At 37.0% G+C, this 22,344-nt stretch overlaps 1 protein-coding gene across 2 annotated transcripts in view; it reads left to right on the top strand.

Annotated features, from left to right (window-relative positions):
- LOC144371758 (uncharacterized) overlaps positions 1–21,517 on the top strand; it is a 28,942-nt gene extending 7,425 nt beyond the window's left edge. For both annotated transcript variants that reach the window (XM_078034864.1, XM_078034865.1), the window contains exon 2: positions 18,945–21,517. The gene's annotated coding sequence lies outside the window, so the exon portion shown is untranslated. The remainder of the gene's footprint in view (positions 1–18,944) is intronic.
- Positions 21,518–22,344: the final 827 nt, after the last annotated feature.

The raw sequence follows: 22,344 nt of genomic DNA, 5'->3' as shown, positions 1-22,344 counted from the left end.
CATACCAAAAAGCTCAGAAATAGCCAGCCTGCTGTCCCATTCATGATGACCAAGAGTTAACTCAGCAGCCCCTGTTTACCATTGCAGCGGTACTAGACCTTATACCCTGCTCTCCCACAGTCATACCAGCAATCAGAAAACCGAGGAATGGGGTTCATCAGGATATGCCTCAGGAGATGTTGGAGATCCCAAACATAAAGAGGGAAGCAGTGAGCCTAGAAATGTGGAAGGGCCAGAAAATGGAGGAACTCAAGGCTTTCTTCAAGCATGCAACCAAGTGATTGCAATGGCCTAAACCTTTCTCTAACTTAAAGAAAGGAGAAGGAGGAAGAGAGGGAGGGAGGGAGAGAGAGAGAGAGGAAATTTATGGTTGTAGGGGTGGCAGCAAAGATGAAGATTATACTGCATCATATTCCAACCAGCCATCTGCCCAGTTTTCCCCACGTATTGCCTCCAGCTATTCTGTATCTTCTATCAATCTTCAGCAGCTCTGACTGTAGCCCATAAGAATGATGCACCATTTGATTGACACTTTTGATTCTCTACTTATGCGCATTATATGGTTTCTGACAAGCTTGCTGCAAGTTGGCACAATATCTGGTCAACCACCTATCTTACTTTTGCCTTTTAGGAAAATATTGGAATCCCAAAATATGTGCCCAGTGCTGGAGGTTGGGATAAAGCTTGAACCTGCATGAGCTTAAAAGAAGCTCAATGAAGAGTACATTCTGCAAATGCACTTACCAAAGTGTTTTATTCAGCGTTTTTTCTGTGACTTAAAGAATTGACGAGCAATTTTAGAAAAGAAAAAGTTTATTTGTGGGCTCACAGTTTGAGGTGTCTCAGTCCATAGATAGCCAGTCCTATTCCTCAGGGATTGAGATGAGGCAGAGCATCATGGGAGAAAAGTATCGTGGAGGGAAGCAGCTCACATAATGATCAGAAAGCAGAGAGTGACTCCACTTGCTAGAGACAAAATATATACCCCAAAGCCATCCCCCAGGGACCCACCTCCTCTAGCCACACCCTACCTGCCTTCAGTTACCGATCAGTAAATTAATTTTACTAACAGAGGATTAGTTCACTGATTGGATTAAGGCTCTCATACCCAACCATTTCTTCTCTAAATCTTCTTGCATTGTCTCAAACGTGTGATTTTGGGGGATACCTCACATCCAAACCATAACACAAAGTATGTAATCTGACTTTTTATGCTTGTCCTAAATGCTTCTTTCAAGTCTGAATGGTAGGAAAAGATGGAGTTTGTAAGATTGTACTGAAACTGGCAGATAAAAATCTTAATCACATCCTTATTCTTTTTTTTTAATATTAATCCTCTTAAAACCACAAAAAGCTATACAAACAAAATTATATAACCTCAATAGAGGGAAATTCACTGATGTCTACCAAAATTACATGTGTATTCACTATTTGACTCATGAGTCACACTTCTAGGAATCAAACACAAAGATAACACTAGCCAATGTACAAAATGACATACACAAGATCGTTCATTGCAACACTTTGCATAATAACAAAGGTTTAGAGAAATGTCCACTACTAAGGGGCCAGTTGAATAAATTATAGCAAAGTTGCAAAATGCAGTACTGTAGAATGAGAGAGATTTTTATATAATGATTAGGACTAAAATATCTTGAAAGATTGTCAAATGTCCCCTGGGGAATGCAATCCCCTCCAGTTGAGAACTACTGATCTAGGACAATGACCATAGATAATTTTTTTAAAATTAGGTAAGATTATGATGGAAAATTCTACCATCTGAACACATTGGTCGATTTTAGCATCCTTAAGTATAGGTAACTACATATTATGTGCCTCCTGATAGGATATGGTAGGAAGCATACAGTACTACCAGTGATGTATTGGTGCCAAAAATAAAAATTGAACCTAAATCTAATAGTGCCAACTCCCCATTGATGGTGAATATAGAAGGGAAAAGAAGAAGCTCAAAGTCACTACTAGGAAACAATCAGTCAAATCCAGAATGTGGGATCTTTCATAGGGAAATTGTCAGTTTCTTCAATGATAAATGGCATTTAAAATTAGATGCAGGAGAGAAAGGCAAATTTATATATTTTTTAGTTTGTTTATTCTTTTTCTACCTGAAAGTAGACTATATTTTGACATAGTCTACATACATGGAGTATGACTTCCCATTCTTGTGGTTGTACATGATGTGGAATTAACTGGTCGTGTATTCATATATGAACATAGGAAAGTTCTGTCCAATTCATTCTACTGTCTTTCCTATTCCCATCCCCCATCCCTTCCCTTCATTCCCCTTTGTTTAATCCAATGAATTTATATTCTCCACCTCATCTTATTATCTTATTGTATGATAGCATACACATATCAGAGAGAAGATTCAGCCTTTGGTTTTTTTTTTTTTTGGATTGTCTTACTTCACTTAGCATGATAGTCTCCAGTTCCATCCATTTACAAGCAATTGCCATAATTTCATTCTTCTTTATGGCTGAGTAATATTCCATTGTGTATATATGCCACATTTTCTTAAATTCATAGATCTTTTAAAGCAGCTTACCAACCAAATAAAATATTATATTTGCTTTGGATATTATTTTTAAAAGTTTAAAAAACATTTCTTGAAACAACCAGGAAAATATGCATATGAATTGATGATATTTAATTATATTTAACAATTATTTTAGTAAATTTTGATAATGGTTTCTGATTGTGTAAAAAGTAGTTTTCTGATAGTCACACTGACATTGAGTAAAATGATATAATATCATTTGAATTAAAAAATTAAAACAAATCTTAGGATGAGGAGGATAAACAAACAAGATTGGCAAAATATTGAAAATTGTAGCTGAGTAAAATTGGTTCATTCTATTAATCTCTCTGTTTTATAAATTTTTACATAATAAAATTATTTTAAAGAGAAAACAAAAGTATGTAGTATGTATATTTTCCCCCTTTCCTCCTACTAAATACAGTTATAAACCTTGAACAGTGTATATAATACAAGCCTAAGAATACTCTGAAAGGTAGATAGAATAAAACAGGAGATCTTGAGTCTTAAAACTCCAAAAATGTCCAGGTCTCAATTTAAACATCACTCTTATCAAGAACCAGGAAATATTTTTAATTTTTTTTATTCTAATTTGTTATATATGACAGCAGAATGCATTACAATTCATTTTACACATATAGAGCACAATTTTTCATATCTCTGCTTGTGTACAAAGTATATTCACACCAATTCATGTCTTCATACATGTACTTTGGATAAATGTCCATGACATTCCACCATCATTTCTGACCCCATGCCCCCTCCCTTCCCCTCCAACCCCTCTGCCCTATCTAGAGTTCATCTATTTATCCCATGCTCCCCTCCCTACCCCACTATGAATCACCCTCCTTATATCAGAGAAAACATTCAGCATTGGAAGAACCAGGAAATCGTTAATGAGAAAAGTCAATCAAAAGATTCCAACTCCATATACCTCAGTATATAGCTCAGTAGTAGAGTACTTGCCAGACATGTGCAAGGCCCTGGGCTCAATTCCCAGCACCACAAAAATTTAAAGACACCAGTAATAAGTGGCATTAATGTTCAAAAAGACATGTGAAGAAGTACTTACAAAACATAACCAAAGCAAATGAAAAAGTAGAAAGTCCTAGCAAAGAAATAGGAGAAATAAAAAAGAATGAAATGGAATTTTAGAACTGAAAAATATAGTAACTATAATTTATAAACTCAATGAATGGGCTCAATAGTAGAATGGTAGGAACAGGGGAAAGAATCAGTGAGCTGGAATCTAGATGATTATAAATTACTTAATATGAACAACAGAGAAAATAGACTGAAAAAATTGAACAGATCCTGAGGAACATGTGGGGCTATGACAAAAAACAAATATTGGTGTCAATCATAATTAGGAGAGGAGAGAAAAAAGAGGGGACTGAAACAATATTTGAAGAAAGATTGCTGAAAATTTCATGAAAAAGGGACATGAAACTACAGACTCAAGAAATTTAGCAAACTCCAAATAGGATAAACACACACACACACACACACACACACACACACACACACACACAAATCCACATGAGGACATACCATAGTCAAACTTTTGAAAACAGAAGGAAACATAAAAATGTTGACGTCAGTAAGAGAGAAACAAAGCCTTGCATTAGGGAAAACAATTTGAATCAGAATTTCTCACCAAAACCCACAGAGACCAAAAAGAACTGGCACATTTTCCAAGCAGTGAAGGAAAAAATTGTCAATCCAGAATACCTCTATCCAGCAAAAATATCTTTCAGGAACAAAGCAAAAATCAAGGCATTATCATATGAAAGAAAATTAAAAGAATTTGCCACCAGCAAACATAATGAAAAGATTAGCTAAAAGAAATTCTCTAAACAGGAAACATAAAACATGGAATTTTGAAGAAAAAAAGAGAAAGCTTAACAGAAAGAGTAAAGATATGGCTAAATACAATAGATTTTTCTCTCTTCTCTGTAGTTTTCATAATTATATTTAATGGTGGAAACAAAAATTATAACACTATCTGATATGGTCCTCAATGTATACAATGTATATTTAAAACAATTATAAGTGAAATAAGGTAAAGAGTGGTGAGGTTCTACATTTCACTGAAACTGGGAAAATATCAACACTAGTAGAATGTGATAAAGTATGCATATATAATGTAATACCTAGAGTAGCCAATAAAAAAGTGATAGAAAAAGATATACTTCAAAAAACATTATAGGTAAATAAAAATTCATTTCCAAAAAAAATCCAAGTAACTTCCAGAATGGCAAAGAAATGAATACAGAGAAACAAAAAACAAAGAGCTCTAACAAATAAATAAATACAATGTCAGACTTAAGCCCTAACACACCAATATCCAAAACTGGAAACCCACAAAACATCTTTTACTATGTAAATGGCTAAAAAATTGTGATGCATTTGTACTATGGAATATTATTTACCAATTAAAGGACAAATTATACATGCAATAATGTAGATGAATCTCAAGGGTATTATGTTGACTGAAAAAAAAGATTCAATTTCAAAAGGCTATAAACTATAGGATCCCATTTATATAACATTCCCAAAGTCACAAAACTAGAGATGGAGTACAGATGTAGTCTTCAAGGATTCAAAATGCTGGGTGGGAGGGGGTGTGGGTGTAACTATAAAAAGGGTAGCAGGAGGAAGATCTTTGAGGTGACGGAACAGTACTGTATCTTGCTTGTGGTGTTGGATACAGAAATCTGCACTTAGTAGGATGATGGAGAACTATACACACAACATTGTCTCAATGTCAATTTTCTGCTACACAACATATAACCACTGCTAGAAACTGGGTAATGGTTACCTGGAACAGAACGTCTATAATCTATTGGAAAAGAAATTTCAAGTAAAAACAGGAGGAAATCAAATTCTTAACAATAATTTTCTACCAGAATGTTAGGGTTTTTTGTTCCCCTAAATGCTTCTGAAGGTATCATTTTATTTGCACACAGAAAAAAAAAGATCCAATTTTCAAGACTTTTTCTTCTTAGAGGACAATGAAGAATTACATCACTTTTCTTTTTTGCTTCAACATACAATGAAAGTGCATGATTTTCACCTTTGCTCTTAAAGGAGATGTGCTCTTGGGCATTTCATACCAAAATTCATTGAAAATGACATGATCAAATATTTATTTGGAATAAATATAAACTGTCTTAATTAAAATATAAAAATATAAAAGTTATTTCACTGAAAGAGTGTTTAGTGCCACCTGAACCCTTGTAAATATGCATCACTGACTAATATTAGGACCAAGTAGACTGAAAGATAGTTCACCCAATTAGAATTAAGTTATGTTCAAAATTCAAGACCAGCCTTGGCAACTTAGCAAGATCTTGCCCCAAAATAAAAAAATAAAAAGAGGATGTAGCTCATTGATAGAGTACCCCTAGGTTAAAATCCAATTTAGAAAGTTTTCTTACTTCAAATATTAACATTTCACTGTAAATCCTAGTTATCTTAAAATAATGATCTTTTTGGCTGATCATTCCCTTTTCTCCTTAATATCTTTTTTAAAAGCACCTGGAAGGAAAGCATGAAATGGTAAAGCATCAGGGGTTCCCACATAAGATGAGATGCCAATAGTGTGAATCACATAATTTAGATGTTCTAATCAGTGCAATTTTCACATTTTTCCTTTAAAAATGTTTTAATAAATGTCTCGAAAGTAAAAAAAAATTAGCGATACTCTCATATTTCCCTAATAACACAAAACCTAATATTTGCAAAACCCTATTAATGCTGGTAGCACTAATGTGTTTAGTAGAGATGGTCACCAACTTACAATGGTTTGACTTATTATTTTTTTCAACTTACAATAGTGTGAAAGCTATACATATTCAGTAGAAACTGTCCTGCAGATTTTGAATTTTGGTCTTTCTCAGACTAATAACATGTGCTCTGGTAATCTCTTGTGATGCCTGACAATCACAGTAAGCTATAGTTTACTACCAGTCTCATGATAACAAGGGAAAACTACTGAAACCACAACATACTTTTTGGCTAAGCTATTTTATTTAAAATATTTTCAACTTACAGTATGTTTTTCAGGATGTTTATCAGCAATCAAGGAGCATCTGTTCAGGGAATAGTAGTTTTAATACATGTCTCACAAGGTGATTTAGATTAAATGAGAAAGGGAATTTTAAATGATTATAGACTCATATTAAAATAATGTTATATCTATTGCAATAATCTCTATGCACACAATAAATATGAATAGGAGAGTACAAAAAGCATGGAAGCTTATTGAAGTCATACTCCTCTCTGGATCCTGGCAAATATCATGTGGTTAGGATGGTGGGCTAGGTAACAGGAAGGACCTAGCTTTCCTGAGGCTCATGTCACACTGTTGTCATGTCCACTGACCATCCTCATTATTGAATTCTTTGGCTCCTGGCTCACTGTCTTCCAATTCTCTCCTCTTTTTATCATCAATTCTGGTGACTTCATACTCATCAGGATGATGAAAATTGAGTTTTATACCAGTACCCAGGAATAAGGGAATACACTTGAAAGAGGGACTGGGACAATTTTGATCAATTCTTTTCTCCAAACACACAACAAATGGACTTTTGTTTCTTTTCAAGTGACCAGTTTAAAGAGTATGTGATTCACTGCAATGTTGGTCCAGGGAAAAATAACCAGCCAGTAAACTATTGAACACAATTGTTCTGCAAGAGGTCACATATACAATACATGGAAAAACAAGGGGGAAAAGATAACATCAGTCAACCCGCATTATCTAAAAGGCCCCACAGATAACTAGCATTTGACATGAGACCAGAAAAAAACAAAGTTTACAAGGCAGATAATGAAGGAGTTTGGCAAAACCTATTCCAAGAAGAGGGAAACACGTACACCTGGGCCATAGGAGAACTTAGTGAGTATATATTGCTAAAGGAAGGGAAATGACAGAAAAGGAATCTGAAACCATAAACTGGATCCAAATCACAGATGGCCTTGCAGACATGACAAGGAGTTTAGCAGTTATACTGCAGGCATTGGGAAACAATTGGAAGATCTAGAATTGACACATCTTCTAGAAAGATCTTTTTGCCTGTAGATATGGAAGAGGTGGAGTCTGTCCAGGTCATCTTGATGACAGCTAATGATAGCACAGTGGTTGTGGTCATTTACAAGGAGGACTGTTTTTTTAGGTAGAATTGATTATTGACCCTAAAAAGGGCACTCCACACAATTCTGGATCGATAACTATCACTCACTTTCAAGAGTATAAACCTCAAAATGCAACATGCTTATCCTCATAACACAACAATTTCTAGTGGGTTTATTTCTGCTGAAAGGAAATCAAGGAACTAAGACAAGAAATGAAAGATGGAGACCAGGCAGAGATACACAAGAGACTTTATTTGTCAGAGCTCAGAAAGGCCCTTGGGCGGGAAAGGGAAACCTTTCCTTAAAAATGGCCGCTGTCACTTATGGCCATTCAGATGCTAAGCAAGGACCTTACTCCTGCAATCCTTCATAATAGCTTCACTGACAAGGTATAGGGAGAGGGAACCATAAAAGATGATTTTTGCATTAACCATGGAGGGGCTACCCTATATTGTCCATTAAGTGGTCTTGTTGGAGGAATGAACTGGGGAAGTGATTTCATGCACTCATACCATCAGTGAACCTAGTTAGGTAAGGTATTTAACCTGCCTCTCAAGACTTGGAGTAGACAGTAGTGTAGATTTGAGTGCTGCTGTTTCAGTCATCATAAACACCTCTGAGACTTTGTTTATTTAAATAAGAATTACATTAACCCAGTTATAAATTTATCTGGTTGTTCATAATGAAGAGGAAGAGGAGGGAGTCAGGGAGGAGGAGGAGATGATTTAATGCAAACAACAGTGGCAGCAAATCAGAATTAACCAAACCCTGAGTCCCACAAATATGTCAGCAGGACCTCCACACACACAATACTGTAAAGACCTCCAACATTTTCACATTGTCAGGACAGGTTTGGGGAACTGTAAACATCCCAGGGAAAAAAATCTACTGCCAAGAAATATGACATGGAGGGGAATCTACCATCCTGGGGAAATTTAGAGAAGATTCTGGGACCACATTTAATGTTATTCCTAGTGCAGAGGCAGGAAAACAGGAAGATTAAAAACAGAGAGAATGGATCACATGACCTGAGTTTGTGACAGAGCTGTCCCCTCCCAATGATGGAGGTGGGAAGCAGATCTCCAATCAGCAAGCTTCCCTGTATTCAGCAGTGGGGTTAATTAGACAAACACCTGATGTGGCTCATTTTCAGGAGTAAAATGGCTGCTGCTCACCACGAAGTTTTGAGCTTTATATATTGCTTTAGCAGAGCCAGGCCAAGGCAGGAGTGAACTACTTTTGGTGGGCAGGGGCAGGGCCAGGTCATGGGAGGAGTTTTGGTGGCAGGATGATTTAGGAAGACAGGTATCCATATCCTTCATAAAGAATCTGTCTGAGGGCTTGGGTTGCTTAGCATGTGTGAGGCACTGGGTTCGATACTGAGCACCACATAAAAATAAAATAAAGATACTATGTCCACCTAAAACTAAAAAATAAATATTTTTTTTAAAAAAGAATCTGTCTGAATCTGATAAAGTATTTGCAGAGTGCCATGACAAGGAAATAACCTCGGATATTATGGTGTGCCTACCGCCATCTGAGCTCTACTAAGAAGGCATGTCTGCACATGAAGCCATCAAGGTGAATCAAATGAGAGAGATGAATTGCAAGGCAGATTACCTATAGGAGCAATCTAGAAAAACTGACCTAAAACCTGATCTTTTTAGTCATTCCCCCATCCTAAAGTAGGATAGACGGTTGTCACTGAATATTGAAATCCAGTTGAGTGAGTACAATATAGTTTGTTGTTGTTGTTGTTTGGTACCAGGGACTGAATCCAGGGTGCTCATCCAGTGATCCACATCCCCAGCCCCTTTTATATTTTATTTTGAGACAGAGTCTCCATAAATTGTTGAGGCTGGATCTGAACTTGTTATCTTCCTGTCTCAGCCTCCTGAGCCACTGGGATTACAGACATACGTCACTGCTCCAGGCAGAAGATAGTTTTCAAGGCCAGGGAAGATGTCATAAGGACTGAAAAGTTTTACAACTGGCTGGTGGAAGTGAGATAAGGTATAGGACAATGTGACAGTGGAAATGAGATAATCGTTAAGGTTCTTTGCTTGGACAGTTGATATGGGACTAGGCAGAAGAAAGTCAGAGAACATACAGGGAGCATTTGGGGATGGGATAAATCAGAAGGCAATGATTAACCAAGAGAGAGAGCTGCATAAAAATTGCTGGAAGCCTTTTTGCTAATCATTGCAAGGGCACTCCATTCAATTAGGATGGACCCCTGGGCTTCCCAACCTGCAGAATGGCAATAGCCACTCAAAAAAAAATGCACTTGATATTTTGGCACTTAGCCCACAGTGTGAAATAAGGAAAGACAATTTTAATTTTGATTACTAAACTCAAAAGAACTAGGAAGTCCAAACCATATGTTGTCAATTGCTTTCTAGAAACAATTTAGAAAACAAATTTTTTTGATGGGTGTTCTTAGGTGTCAATTTGACTGGACTAAGGAATACCTAGAAACCTGGTAAAGCATTATTTGTGGGTTTGTCTGTTTCCAGAGGACATCAGCATGTGAGTCTAAGTACACTAGATGAAGAAGATCCACCATCAATGTAGGTAGGCACCATCCAATTACCTGGTCCAATTTGGGGCCCGAGAGAACAAGTGCAGAGAAAGAGATGAATGTGTCAATCAACCTTGTAGAGTTGGGATTCACTCTTCTCCTCCCTTTATACATCAAAACTCCAAGCTTTCTGATCTTTGGATTTCAAAACTTAACAGAAGCCTTTTCTCTGGGTTCTCACGCTCTTAGCCTAAAACTGGAGAGTTACACAATTGGCCTCCCTGGTTCTGAGGCAATAAGTCTTGGACTCAGTGACACTACTGGCATCTCAGTGTCTCCCTCTTGCACATGACCTGTTGTGGAATTTCACAGCCTCTATAATCACGTGAGCCAATTCTCCTAATAAACCACATCTCATGGACCTATATATCTATATTAATACATATGTCCTATTGGTTATAACTCCCTGGAGAACTCTTAACAGTGGTGAACTAAAGGTTTAGGGATGATGGAGTACTATAGCAAACCAACAATAGAGAGATGGGGAAGAATAAGAGGGTTTTAAGTTTCTTATTAAGTCAAACATCATTTGCCAAAATATTCATGAATCCCATTCCTAGATATTTACTTAAGAGAAATAAAAATGCACACTCGCCCAAAGAATCTGTACATAAAGGTTTATAGAAACCCAAAACAATTCAAACACACTTCATGGATTAATGGAAAAACTAACTTTGGTGTGCCCACACAATGAAATACTATTCAATAATAAAAGAGAATATATATACTATTAATATATACAATAATATGGATGATCTCAAATGCATATATTGTATGATTTCATTTATAGTCTGGAGAAGGCAAACCTATAGGGATAGAAAATAGATTGGTGGTTGCAAGCATCTTGCAGGAGGAGAAAATTGACTACAAAGGGTCACAAGGAACTTCTTAGGATATAGAAACATAATATATTTTGATTGTGGTGGTGGTTATATGACTGTAAATGTTTGTCAAAAAGAAGTACTCTACTTCTAAAAAGGGTGAAATTTATTGTTTCTAAATAATATCTGAATAAACACAATTTTTAAAAAATATTTGGCTTAACAAGTTTAAACTGATTCTCCAAATAGGAATACATTGGGGAAAAAAAGACACTAATCTGGTTGCTTTTTGGATCCAATTTCAGATCAATGGAGGGGCTCAACCCCAAAGAAATAAACAATCAAAAACTCGCCTATTTTTTTTTTTCTGGAAAGAGATGGGTTCCTCTCTACCCTTCAGGGAAAACAGGTGAATCCTGAGGCACCATCATGAGTAATAAATTTTGCCTGCTTGTTATTGAACTTTATATATGAAACTGTGCATCCAGATGAAGTTGTTTTGGTTCTGAACCAAAGACATCCAACCAGAGACATCCAACCATTCCACCCTCACAAATTTCAAAGAAAGTAGAAGTTGAGGATTACCCACATATAATTATTCCTCAATACCATATTGGAAATTATAGAAGGGAACAAATACCTGGAATTTCCCATTGAATTCTGAGTATAGGTCGAATTTATTAAAAATTCCTCATTTATAGGAATTGTTTATGAGATGGGAAAATTTGTAGAAATTTTCCACAAGGAGTATCGAAAAATTTAAGAACCTGTGGAGGATGACACTGCTAGAAGTTTTTTTTTTTTTTTTTTTTTTTTTGCGGGGGGGGGGAGTCCAAATTTAACATGCCCACTTTACTACAGAATTGAGCATAAAATGGGCATGTCTTAGGGAACTCAAGGGTTTCTTTTTTCCCCCTAATCTAACAGAGCCATCAATCTTCATAATAGGGTGTAGAGAAAGAAAAAGCTACCACAATGCAATTAATTATGACAGAAGAGTCAGTTGGCACTTTGCTGGTAAAATCCATCAAAGGGTTCATATATTCATGCTTGGGTTGAAATGGGTATATGGACTACTTCATGGGTATGGCTACTTCACACTCCAATAGAAACAAATGCCATTGCCATGGTCACAGAAGAAATTAAAATAATAGACAAAAATTGTTGTTTGGAAGCAGAGCTATTGCTAAGATTCATCCATAAACATTCCTTTGTGATTGATTTGGAAACCAAATGGAACTTGGTGAAGGATGATGCTCTATTATTTCAGTTTCAATTTGAGGTTTCAATTTGTTCATAAAATCCTTGGCACTAGTAGTTGTCTATGGCGATTAATTGAGTAGAGAAATTCATGGAGAAGATTTCACCTTTTCTATGGGAAATGGTTATATTGGTATTGATGTCTCTTAACTTATTTATCATTATTCTCTAAATAATCTTAGGAAACTACTACTAACTTCAGGAGAGAGAAAAATATACTTTGAAGATGACTCCTTTGTAGAAGGATAAACTGGACTGGAAGTCAAGGGAACTATAATTTAAATAAACTGTCTTAGAAAATAGAATTGGGTCCAAGCTGTTAAAATTTTGGTCTTTGGGCTTCCACAAAATTACTTCATTTTGAGAATGTCCAGACATCATAGTAACAAAGTCATCCTATTTATTTCTGCAAGTCATTAGATTGTTAGAATAGTGATACATTCAGTACTTTATCTCTATTTGGCACTATCTCTGCTGTACCTCCTAGTAGAGAGTCAGTCTGGCATACCAGTGAAGTGTAAAGACTCTAGAGCTATTGTTGCCAATGTTCAAATCCTACCTCTGCCATTTCCTAGCTCTGATGTTTTTGGCAGATTTTCAATGCCTCTGTGCTTCAATTACTTTGTCTGTAAAAATATACAGTCATAAAAATAACTCTATTTTGCCAGCCATGGTGGCACACATCTGTAATTCCAGCAACTGGGGAGGCTAAGGCAGGAGCATTTCAAGTTTGAAGCCAGCCTCAGTAACTTAGTGAGACCCTGTATCAAAATAAAGAACAAAAAAAAAGGACTGGGGCTATAGTTCCATAATACAGTGTCCCTGGGTTTAATCCCTAGTACCAAAACAACAACAGCAACAATAAGAATAATGACCCCATTTAAGCATTGGTGTGAGTGGTGACTAGGCAAAAGCATTTAGAACCAGGAGAACTCTTGTAAGTACTATTATCATTTTCATTTCCAGACATGCCAAGTATAAAAATTAATAAACAAGTGTTACTAATATAAGATGGCCTAGCCAAAGTGTGCAGTGAGGTAACTACATAAAGACCTTGGAACTAGAGATCTGAGCTGGATTCTCTTCTCTGCATTTTGGTTCCTGGCCATTACAAATTGGAGAAGGTCCTGAAAGCACCAAAATATCACAAACACCCCTCCAATGAGTAGGTTTCAACATTTCCCTTTATATTTCTGGAAACTCCTGTCATAAAAGTCATCTTAAGGGTTCTGTTAGCCTTCTAAGGATGCCCTGACAAATTATTACAAACTGGGTATCTTCAAGCAACAGAAACTAATTCTCTCATAGTTCTGGAGGCTTGAAGTCCAAAATCAAGGAGTTCACAGAGCCATGATCTGTCTGAAAGCTCTAAGAGAGAGTCTGTTCCATGCATTTAGCTTACTTAGCTTCTGGTGTTTCTGCCATCCTCAGCATTCCTGGATTTGTAGACACATCACTTTGATCTCTGCCTCTGTTGCCACATGACTCTCCCTCTGCATCTGTGTCTCTTTTCTTACAAGGATGGGTTAAGGGACCACCCTCATGATCTCATCTTAATGACAAAGACCCTATTTGTCAAAAGGTCACATCCACAGGTACTAGGAAGTTCAACAGATCCTTTGGGGGACACAATATAACCCATAATGGGTTCTGAGAAAATGGGTATTTTAGAGTACTTGAAACTATGATGCTGTCGCACATTGGATAATACAGAGAAGTAAATATTGAAAGGGAGTCTAGTTTTCTGCTTCCCTAGAATGCTTTCTGCAATGGTCCTAAACCAGCCTCCTACAAGGGGATGTGAGGGGAGGGAAGAGGGATGGGAATGGGAAAGACAGTAGAATGAGTCAGACATAACTTTCCTATGTTCATATATGAATACACGACCAGTGAAACTCCACATCATGTACAACCACAAGAATTGGAAGTCATAATCCATGTATGTGTAATATGGCAAAATATACTCTACTGCCACGTATAACAAAAAGAACACATTTTTAAAAGCCTCCCTAAGAATTATTTTCAGGCAATTCCTAAATGGGGTCATCACTTTAAGTAAACTTGGCCAAAGGCTCAGGGTTGGCTCTTCTTGGTTCAAAGCCACTCTTGTAAGTTGATGTCATTTCAACTGTGAAGGGGGATGCTCCTAGTACTGGAAACCACTTAAATAAGCTATTTTGCTTTTAAGGCAACTGGGGGACTTTCAATTCAAAATGACCTGATGAATAACAAACCACAGAAATGAATAGGTACCACACATATCTCACATCTCCAATTCTGAACATTATGGAAAGAATAGATCATTTCTAAAGGTTGAACTGCTTAAGGATGGGGTACCTGAGAGCTAACATTGAAATAAAAGCCTTTCCCTTTAGGTACAAGAGACCGAGGAAGCCAAAACCATACACACTAGGGCCTGACTAACAACTTTTGGAGGTTTTAATACACTGGGGGGCCCATGAGTGGGGGTCAGAAACAAAACACAGTTTGGCAAAGAATTACTTTTTATCCAGAGTGTTAAATATTTTAAATCAATTAGCTGTAAGATAGAGTCCAAGGTCCAGATCAGAACTATACTCAGGTCAAAAAGAAGGTCCTAAAATATTTGAGACTTGATCATGGTATCTTGCCAAGTGCCACTCTTGATCCCAATCTAATGTAGGGAGTGGAGAGGCCCTTTTCATTAATGTGGAAGCTGGTACTGTGCAGATACAGATGAGATAAGGGAATTAATCATCCTTGTTTGTTCATGCATTGCACTTAAAGAGACAGGAGCAGAAGCCCTCTATCCTTTACCCAGGGGTGAAAATCAGAGGCAAATGGAAGGCTTTCTCTTAGAATGCCACCTATAGTAGACAAAAAAAAAATGTCTACCAACATATTTTCACTGGGGCCAGGCCTCTCTGAGGCTACCATCAACCACTGACTAAGCATAGTACAAGAACTAATCCCAGCTGTTTTCTATTAGACAGGAGCTTCCTGTAACTTATCTGTCTGGCTTGAACTTTCTTTGAATTGTACAGCTAACCAGGACTCTTCCTAGCTAATCCTACTTCCCTCCTCCCCTCCTCTCCTCTCATAGATATCAGACTTGGATTGTAGTCTGAATGTTCTCTTTGCCCTTATCTATTCCTCCTCCTCCTCCTCCTCCTCCTCCTCCTCCTCCTCCTCCTCCTCCTCCTCCTCCTCTTCTTCTTTTTTGGTACTGGGGATTTAACTCATGGGCACTCAGCCACTGAGCCATATCCCCAGCCCTATTTTGTATTTTATTTAGAGGCAGGGTCTCACTCAGTTGCTTAGGGCTTCACTAAACTGCTGAGGCTGGCTTTGAACTCGAAATCCTCCTGCCTCAGTCTCCCAAGCCGCTGGGATTACAGGAATGCACCACTGCACTCAGCCTACCTCTTCCTCTTATCACTCACAGACATACCCCAATTAATTTCATGCACATCAAATCCATCTTGGCATTTACTTCTTAAAGGCTGTGAACAGAACTGATGGCAGGGTCCAAGAAAACAGAGAGTCTAATGGTGTTTGGGGACCAGATCACTCACCACCTGGTGGGCAAAGAGAATACCATTCTGAGTTACGGATGGAAACAGATAATTATTTCCACAGGTGCTAATCCAAATGCTGAAGATTTCACCAGTAGTGACCTGGAAGAATGTCTGGTGGAGGGGAATACTTTTTAAGTACAATAATTCTGGCATGCAAAATACAGGTCAATAAAGTTGGCTGGTAATGACTATTTTGTATGGATACCTTATAAAGTGATAATGAGATTCTGGGCCATTAAAAAGCAATTAATGGCTAAGTATAAGCACAAGAGGATCTTGCTGATATCTTATAATGATGTCCTTTACTCCTTTTGCTTATAGAGATGCTCATATCAAAGGGGACAAACTCAGGACTTAATAGAGGCCAGAGCTCTCAAGATAGTTAAATGCTCACCACAGGCAAGTCTTTCATGGTCAAGCCAGAGGCCTGGTTTGAAAATTCTGGGTCCTGAAAAATAGGATGGGAATATCTGTATAGATACTTCTAAGATGTTGATTCTGTAGATCCAGTTGAACTCACAAATTGCAGAGATAGCCCATCCTCCTTGAGTAAGAGGTAGTACTTTCTTTAGGATAGATGTTAGTGAACCCTCTCCCTCACCATGCAATTGATTTTTCCTTCAGGAGCTGCTCCAACTTTTTTTTCTGGTACTGGACATTAAACCTAGAAGCACTCTACTGCTAAGCTGATGAACAACAAACCTCACAGAAATGAATAGGTAGCCACACATATCTCACATCTCCAATTCTGTGAACATTATGGAAAGAATAGATCATTTCTAAAGGTTGAACTGCTTAAGGATGGGGTACCTGAGAGCTAACATTGAAATAAAAGCCTTTCCCTTGTGGCTAGAGCCACAACCATTTTTATTTATTTACTTTGTGTTTTGAGCCAGGATCTCATCAAGTTTTCAAGGTTGGCCTAGAACTCATGATCCTTCTATTTCAGCATCCCTAGTGGCTGGGATTACGGGCACATGCCACCACACCTGGCTGCTGTGTCCAATATTATCTCGTGGCTTCTGGGTTAATAACCTCAGTTAAATCCCAGCAAAATCCAACTGGCAATATGCTGAGTTTGATAATAATGGAAAGAGATTATATTCTGAAGGAGCTGCGAGAATTCACTAGAACATAATAGTTTGAGTAACGTGAATACCCCTGGGGCTGGATTTTGAGGTACTTGATTGAGTAAGTCAGAACATAAGGTTAAATAAACTAGGATTAATTGATGATACTTTGTTGAGAGGTAGCTTTAACACTTTGGCAAGCACTCCAAGGGTAGGGCAAACTCACAGCTAAGGTGGCTCTTAGAAGTCACAGGAGGCAAAAGCCTGTGCTGTGTGAAGTAGAAATGTCTGGTTCTCCTAGAAGAGGGTCTAGGAAAGAATAAAGAGGCTGAAGGGATTGTACGTGATGGAACAGATACATTATGTGAGGTCAGAAATCCCATCAGTGCCTTATGTTATACAGGGGGCCAAGAAATTCACCATTCACCAAAGCCATCAAGTAAATACTGGTGAGAGGGGTACCCAGCATCACAAGAAGTTCAGCAGTGACTCTCATCTGCAGGGTAGGGCTGAAGATTTGAGAAGTGATCCAAGAGCTGGCCTCATTAATTTCCATGGAGATCATGGGGCCTTGAAGTAATAGAGGGCAGATTGCAGCAATTAACTACCAGAAGTCAGGATGTTGCAATCACCTTAATAACTGGTAAGGTTACAAGAGTAACCAAGAGGGCTTGATATGCAGGGAGTTGTGACGATGGTTAATAGAACATGGCATGCTTAGGAGGCAAAACAGCGGGCAGACAATAAAAGTGATGTGTAATATCTACAACCAGAAAAGGCCAAGAATGGGGGAAGAGGATGAGATGATTGCCCTAATAGAAAGTATAAAGGAGCAACAGGGGCCTGGGGTTGTGGCTCACCAGTAGAGTGCTCGCCTAGCATGTATGAGGCACTAGGTTTGATCCTCAACACTACATAAAAATAAGTAAACAAAATAAGTAAAAGTTTGTGTCCAACTACAAAAAAAAAAAAAAGAGCAACAGGAGGGAGATTGTTGTGATGACAGAGCACTTCGGCATAATAATTGTTGTCTTAGTTATACAAATCTTGTACTTGTGACAAAATATCATGGAATGATCCACAAACATCAAAAATAAATGAGTGCAGGCAAAAAAAATGGTAAAATCTAAAGATATGTAGTCTAGTTCATTATATTGTGTCAATTTATTTCTTGGTTTGGAGAATGCAATATAGATACAAGAGATGTCACAATTAAGGAAAGCTAGGTCATAGGTACATGGGATCTCTGTACGATTTTTGCAATTTCTTGTGAGTCTATTAGTATTTCTAAAGTTACATAAAAGGAGATTTAGATCAAAGTTCAAATCTCAGGCATATTAGTTTAAAAAATAATGGTAACCCTCAGGCTAGAAACAGCAATCTGTGTACTTGTAGTTTGTTATGAAGCAATAGTTACCTGAAACACAGAGGAATTATGAAATTCCATTTTCATGCAGAACAACAACCCGGTGTATTTTGGGTCCTAAACAAGAAAGACGTCACAAATAGTTGAAACCCTGTTGTTTTGTTATTGAGATATGTACAACAAGATTGTTTTTCATAGGTCAAGCAAGAAAGGCCCATGCCAGGGGCTGGGGTTTTGGCTCAGTGGTAGAGTGCTTGCCTAGCATGTGTGAGGCACTGGGTTTAATCCACAGCACCACATAAAAAAAATTAAATTAAAAAAAGAAAGCCCCATGACAAAACTTGTTGCTTAGAAGCAACTTGGAAGAAAATCTCATGAACAATGGTGATTCACTCTTTTAAAAAATGCTGCAACATACATGACCAGTGAAACTCCACATCATGTACAACCACAAGAATGGGATCCTAATTGGGATAAATTATACTCCATGTATGCTTAATATGTCAAAACATACTCTATTGTCATGTATATCTAAAAAGAACAAATTTTTAAAAATACTGCATCACCAACCATTTTCTGTTTTCTTTCCATCAAATCAGTATGATCCAACATCCACTTATATGGAAAATTCCACAAAACCTGGAAGTTTCTAGTTCAATTCAGGGAAACAGAATGGTACCAAGGAAGAGAAGAAAGAGTCCTAGCTCTGTCTGGGAACTGTTGGATCCTCTGTTGAGACTTGAAGGCTATTTCATGAAGGGAAGGACAGACAAGAGAATCTTGATCTCGTCAAAGTCATCTCATGGCATGAAGAGCAGAAGTGAAGGGCCCTGATTTTTGTGTGCACTGTTTCAGTTTAGAAATGCCAAAGAAATGTTTTCTGGCCTGGTAGACAGCTGTATAATTGTGTGAGAGCCTTAGTTTGAATAAGAAACAGAAGAGTTTGAAAAAGAAGAAATTTTAAGGGGTCACGTTTGGGAACAACTATAAAATTTTAAATTAGTCTAAAATAAAATGTTTCTGATCAATAATATATCGTCCTTCAGTAAATCTGAATGACACTGAGTTCGATTTTCAATGACTTTATGAGTCTAGATATGCCTCAGGCTTTGGGGGATTTGTTTCCTTGTTGTGATTCTTCAGATTTTTGTTTTCATTTCAATTCCATTTTAAAATAAGTAATCTTACTCTGTTTGGGCTTTAAAGATTTCATATGCCTTTCTACATTCGCAAATGGGCTGAAAATAAATATCTTCCAACAGCAGTTTCTACTTTTAGTAACTATTTTATGTTACTGTTCTGGCCACATTTTGTGAATTTTAGAGATTATTTTAAATGTTTCAATGGATTTGCATTGTATGTTTCTTTCCTACTCAATAAGCTTTTCATTTGCTCAATTTTTATCAGACTCAGATATTATTTTGAAACCATATGCTTTTGTATCAAAATTGAGGATGTGAATGTTTCTAACTTTCCATTTTTATGTCTGATTAAATGTTATTCCTGTAGGGCATTTTCTAAACTTTTAAAGAATTATATATTTGCATGTTTTTCAGAATTTGTGGTGTGATTTATCTTTAATTTTTATATTTTAAATATAATTTATATAAATGAATTATTCCTGCTCTGTTTGACAGTGTTTTGTGAAATTTCCAATTGCAAATTGGTTTAAAATGCATGCTTCCAATCATTAGTTCTTGTTTCCATTTTTATTGTAAGAACCCTTAACAAGAAATCTATCCTTTTAATAATTTCTTTGGGGCAGGGGGTACCGGAGATTGAACTCAAGGGCACTTGACCACTGAGCCACATCCCTAGCCCTATTTTGTATTTTATTTAGAGACAGGGTCTCACTGAGTTGCTTAGGGCCTCGCTTATTGCTGAGCCTGGCTCAGAAATGACAATCCTCTTGCCTCAGCCTTATGAGCCACTGGGATTATAGGCATGTGCCATTATTCCTGGTTTAAAAATTTCTTAAGTTTACAATATAGTGCTGCTAATTATGGGTACAATGTTATACAGCAAATTTTTAAAATTTATTCATCTTGTATTACTGGAATTTATAACCACTGACTACCATTTCCCCTTTTGCTCCAGCCTCTGGCAACAACACTACCCTCTGCTTCTATAAGTTTGACTATTTCAGGTTCCATACATAAGTGGAATCATGTAGTATTTGTCCTTCTTTAACTGGCTCATTTCATGACCATATGTTCTCAAGCTTCATCCATGTTGTTAAACACACCAGGATGTCCTTTTTTGTTTTTTGAATGATAAGTAATATCCTTTTGTATGTGTACATTGCATTTTCTCTATCCATTTATCCTCCATGGACATTTGTTTGTTCCATAACTTGGCTACTGTGAATGGTACCTCAATGAACATGGGTGTGAGGAGAATCTTTTTGAGATACTTTAATTTTTTGAATAAATACCAAGAAGTGGGATTCCATCATATGATAGCTTGATATTTAGTTTTTTTGAGGAACTTTCCAACTGTTTTCCACAAAGGCTATGCCAGTTTTCACTCTAATCAAATGTATACAAGGGTTCCCATTTTTTCACATCCTTTTCAGCATTTCTTATCTCTTTGACAATGGTCATACTAACAGGTATAAGGTAATGCCATTGTGGTTTTGATTCGCATTTCCCTGATGTTTAGTGATGTTCAGCACCTGTTGGCCATTTGTATGTCTTTTTGGAGAAACAGCTATCCAAGTCCTCTGCTGATTTTTATTCAGGTTATTCATTTTTTGTTTATCTGTTTTGAGTTGTATGAGTTTCTTATATATCTTGGATATTAACTCCAAAATATCTGGTTTGAAAATATTTTCTCCCATTCCAAATGTTGCCTTTGTACACTGCTGATTGTTTCATTTTCTGTGTATAATCTTCACTTTTGATAATGTAAGTAGATGTTACAAAATCATGAGTTGAACTATTCATACTAAACAGATTATGACACATTTTTATCAACAATGAGTACAGGCTATTCTCTTCTCTTTATTGTTTTGTTTCCTTCTTTACCCCAAATTCCCACTCTCATTCCTCTCTCTCCCCCATAGATAAACACCCTAATTGTACTTGAAATATGCCCTGGATTTGTTTGTATCTTTAAAAATACGTAATGTTACTTGATGTTGTAACTTTATAATACACTTTTTCCCTGAAAACTCATTTTTCAAATTTTAGTTTCTTTCTCAGACAGTAATATTCATTTTACATATCTAGCATTTTTATATTTTTGATGTTCTGTGTAACTCACATCAAGGCAGGTTTTATTCAACATAATGTTTCTCAATCCAACGACATTACATTGCATCTATTTGCTTTGCTTTCAAAATTGCAGCTTTTATCTAATTTGGCCTGTTTCATATCATGAAAGGCCATTCTCATAGTGTCAGGGTCAGGAATGAGTACCTCTATTTGGACACAGAATGGCTGATGGTGAAATCTGAAATTGGCTTGCTAAACATTGCTTCTAACCCCTGTGTAGTGCGCCTTCCTTTATGACAGAGGCTGAAAAGCTAAAACACCCATTACTCCTCTGAAACAAGGGAACAGATGTGATTTAGGTTCTGCTAATCAGGTATACTCATGTGAAAATTACTTTTCAAAATATAGTCAAGTGGGGAGAGAGGTGGTAATAGGAAAGGACTCCATTTTGTTGCTGTGAATCTAGCAGACACAGGGTGGTTCTGGAACAATGGATATGATGGAATTTCCATTTCTCAGCATCACAGCTAAGGTAGCATGTCCCTACAGCCAACTACTGAGATGGCAGATTATTATGCCAGGATTTGGGATAAGATGGTTTGTTCCTGAACCCACCTATCCAGAAAGAAATTTCCTGATTTACCAGCTTCCTGACTGTGACAGAGGTATTGGTCTTCCTGGTGATGTTTGTTTTATTGGGCTAGTAGTCAGTTTCTCCTTTGGTCCTTACAATGATTTTGTAAGCACCTTATTACCTATTTTAAATTTGCATCCTGTTAAAATA

This window comes from Ictidomys tridecemlineatus, chromosome X, assembly GCF_052094955.1.
Source record: "Ictidomys tridecemlineatus isolate mIctTri1 chromosome X, mIctTri1.hap1, whole genome shotgun sequence".
NCBI lineage: Eukaryota > Metazoa > Chordata > Mammalia > Rodentia > Sciuridae > Ictidomys > Ictidomys tridecemlineatus.
This window is presented reverse-complemented; position numbering and strand designations above follow the sequence as displayed.